General features: G+C 45.0%; 1 pseudogene; it reads left to right on the top strand.

Annotated features, from left to right (window-relative positions):
• Positions 1-1,664: 1,664 nt before the first annotated feature.
• Positions 1,665-2,128, top strand: LOC119319376 (annotated as a pseudogene).
• The last annotated feature ends 1,804 nt before the right edge of the window (positions 2,129-3,932 follow it).

The raw sequence follows: 3,932 nt of genomic DNA, 5'->3' as shown, positions 1-3,932 counted from the left end.
GCCAGGTGTTTTTTGCCCAGCGTGTGGACGTGAAGAAACAGTGTACCATAGATTTTGGGGGTGCTATCACTCTATGCTGTTTTGGAAGGAGCTGAGCTCGGTATTGGGTGTGAGGGTGGCAACCCCACCTCGCTCGACGTGCACCCAGAGTTCAGTCGCATCATGGTTGCTACAATGGCTGTCAGAGGCTTCGGAGGACGACAAGGCAGCTATGGTGCAAGGGTTATATGCTATATGGCTGGCTAGGAATGACACTAGGGAAGGGAAAAGAATTGAGGAGGCCAACTTGGTAGCAAAGAGAGTTGCAGCGCTCATGGAGGAATGTAAGAATGTGAGGGGGCGGCCACAACGAACGACTTCACCTACTCAGCGTGTAAGATGGGAACCACCGGCGTCGGGCTGGCTTAAGGCCAATGTCGATGGTGCTATGTCTCGGTCGAGGCAAGGAGGAGGGAGTGGAGTGGTGTTCAGAGATGAAGATGGAGCATTCTGTGGTGCGGATGCGGTATTTCTACCTGAGATCACATCGGCAGAGGTGGCCGAACTGCAAGCGTGTAAGCGGGCGGTGGCACTAGCTTTGCAACAAGGTGTGCCCAAACTCCATCTGGAGACCGACTGTCAGAACGTGGCCAAAATGTTGAATGAGCAAGACCGAAATCTGTCCTCCGTAGGCATCACGGTGGAAGAAATCAAGGGGATGGCCAAAAACTTGGGGGAGTTCAAAGCTACGTGGGTGAAGAGGGAGGCAAATAAAGCGGCGCATGAGATTGCTCGATTCGGTTTTTGTAATAGCGTTTCGGTTTCGTGGGAGTTTTCTCCCCCAGACTCTATTCTTAGTATTATGTCTGATGAACTTCCTGGTTTAGCTTAATAAAGTGCGGAAGTGATTTAAAAAAAAGATATGTTTCCAATGTATCTGTAATTTTTATTGTTTTATGCTACTCCCTCCATTCCACAATGTAGTGCTTCCTCTATCTACGTGCTTCAACTTTGACCGTAAATTTAACTACCAAGACCGATTGCGGCGGGAGCAAAAATTATATCAGTGAGTTCGTATTCGAAAGAAGTTTTCAATTATATAATTTTTTCTTCCGCCGCAGTTGGTCTTGTTGGTTAAATTTACGGTCAAAGTTGGTCCTCGGGAAGCGCGGGCGCACTACATTTTGGAATGGAGGGAGTATTATAGTATCAATCTTGAATGTTTTATATACATTTACAAGCAATAATATATCTTTTTCTGGGACTAACCTACTAACTTAATGCCCGGTGCCAGTTGCCATTTTTTTTCTTGTTTTTTACTTTGCAGGACGAAGCCCAAATGCCACGAAACTTTTTGAAGATTTTTTTTCTGGCAATAAGAGACCTTGGAAGCTTCGGGAGGGGACGAGAAGACGAAGCACTAGCCCACAAGGCACCGGGACGCTGGTCAGCTCAGGCCTTGTCTCCCACTCCTTTTATGACGAGCGTTGCAAGGTACTATTCTACTCATTGCTATCCTGGGAGGACGCTGCTACATCAGCTCGCCAGAGGGTTCGGTCTACCTCCTTGAGCTGCAGCTGATACCCCGGCTGGTGAAGGTGGTTAACCAGTGCCGCAATGCCAAGAAAGACTACATTTGGAACAATCACATAATGTCATTCCTGGTTCGTGGCACCTGTGGGAGGATGCTGATGGTGCAGTACTAGAGAGGCATGGAGCGCTTCGGCAACGTTGAGGCTTACACAGTGGGCAGCATTACCGGCCGCATTGAGGTGTTGAAGGTGGACATCGCCCGCCGGAGGCTGGTCCCCGTGACGAGCCTTGGCCGGCATGTGGTGTTTCTTGGCCTGACGCACTGCTTGCACATCTCCACGGAGACATTCCCCTCCATTTCTGCCGGCTCGATATACCTGGGCTGCTATCATCAGCAAACTTGTGGGTTCAACATCTATCATATCAACAACAAGAAGAAACATGGGAGGACCGAACCCAAGCACAAGTTCATCTTCATTGTAACCCTGGGTTTAATTCCTGCTGCCGGACCCTACAACTTGACGAGTATCTTGTACTCTATGTCGACCGGAGACACAACCTTAGTAGGTCATGTCTCAATCATACCAGCTCTTATTGTAGGGAGTATTCTCGCTAGTGCATATGTATGTATCAGTACGTGTGGCTGCCTGTTTAATTTGGCATGTGATCGATCAACCTTGACAGCAGCCAAAGAAAAACTTTTGCTCTCTATTTGGTGTAACTTTTGCAACCTAAATGAGTTGGGCTTTGTGTTGAGATTTCAATTGAGAATGAACTTTTGATGTCCTTAAATGTACTGCAATGAGTATGTACACAGAAGAACACGCGAGGGCAGTTTGTTAGATTAATGTTTTTTTTCTATTGTAGTAAACTCGCAAGTACGTATTGGATTTATAGTTTATATCTCTCTATTTTGTGTTGTTATTCTTTCCAGATGAGATGGACCGGCACGGCAATGTATCACTGTAATCAGGCTAGATGCACCATTGCAATGGACAAGTTCTCTATTTCGCAAAATAAAAATATGAATGGACAAGTTCTCTGGGTCTTCTTGTATTTTCTGTTGTTGACATTAGATACTCTTCAACTGCTCACGTACGTTTGGTAGTACTCCCTCCATCCGAAAAAGTTTGTTCTAAGCTTATTTCTCAAATGGATGTATCTAGCATTACTTGGTGCTAGATCATCCATTTGAGGGACAAGCTTTTTCGGACGGAGGAAGTATTTAGATATGGTAGCTTGAAAAGCAGTTGACACAGTAGTAATGCTAGCTAATAGAACACAGTGTGCTGCTCTTCCAAAAATGCAGGAAAGATGTGATGACTGAGCATACGGATATGCTGAAGTGGACTGGAAATAGCCAAGTACATGGATGATTCTTTGAACATACGTCTAGTGATTTACACCCTTGCATGTTATTTGGATAATTATACCCATAATTATTACATTGCTTTTTCAGGACAAGGGTGAGGTGGTTCTGTCCCATATTCTGGTTACTGAAAAACTCCAGAACATTTAAAGGGGTGCAGTACCCATTCGTAGTCGTTGAGGGGGTTCCGATCATGGTACGTGAAGCACATGGCCTTGCTGAGAGAAAAATGAGTTAGGAAATTGGTAGAGTCATCACTTCGGTGTTTGAATGATCATAGTGCCCGGCTCAACACTGGTATTGCACTACTTAGCTACACGCATACTATGGTCATGTCTTTGATCAAATCAAATCATAAGCATTACTGTTGCTATGGAGATGGATGCAAGAATATGGAGACGGTAAACCGAAGGTCATCACTATGTTTTCTGTTTTTCCTTCTCAGCAGAGGGATTTTTTTGTCGAGTGTGTTTAAGATGTTGGTTTGTGACCCATCATCACTGATCAAGTCAAATGATTTGATATATTTTATGGTTTACAGTCCATAGAAAATGTAGATGAATAAAGTGGGATCAAATAAGCTAGTGAAAACTTCAAATTCACCAACAACTTATTTTCTGTACCGCTATATGTAAGGTGTACTTGTTCAAATAATCAACCGACATCGCTGAGGAAGTCCTGGATTAAGGGGTTCTCGGGCGTCCGGACTATGATACGTATGCCGGGCTGATGGGCTGTGAAAATACAAGACCGAAGACTCTCTCCCGTATCCGGATGGGACTCTTCTTGGCGTGGAAGGCAAGCTTAGCGCCCTGATATGAAGACTTTGTACAACCCTAGTCCCCTCTGGTGTCTATATAAACCGGAGGACTTAGTCCGTAGAGGCAATCATAATCATAGTCATACATGCTAGACTTTTAGGGTTTTAGCCATTACGATCTCGAGGTAGATCAACTCTTGTAATACTCATATTCATCAAGATCAATCAAGCAGGAAGTAGGGTATTACCTCCATAGAGAGGGCCCGAACCTGGGTAAACATTGTGTCCCCC

The sequence above is a fragment of the Triticum dicoccoides genome, chromosome 6A (assembly GCF_002162155.2).
Source record: "Triticum dicoccoides isolate Atlit2015 ecotype Zavitan chromosome 6A, WEW_v2.0, whole genome shotgun sequence".
Taxonomy (NCBI): Eukaryota; Viridiplantae; Streptophyta; class Magnoliopsida; order Poales; family Poaceae; genus Triticum; species Triticum dicoccoides.
This window is presented reverse-complemented; position numbering and strand designations above follow the sequence as displayed.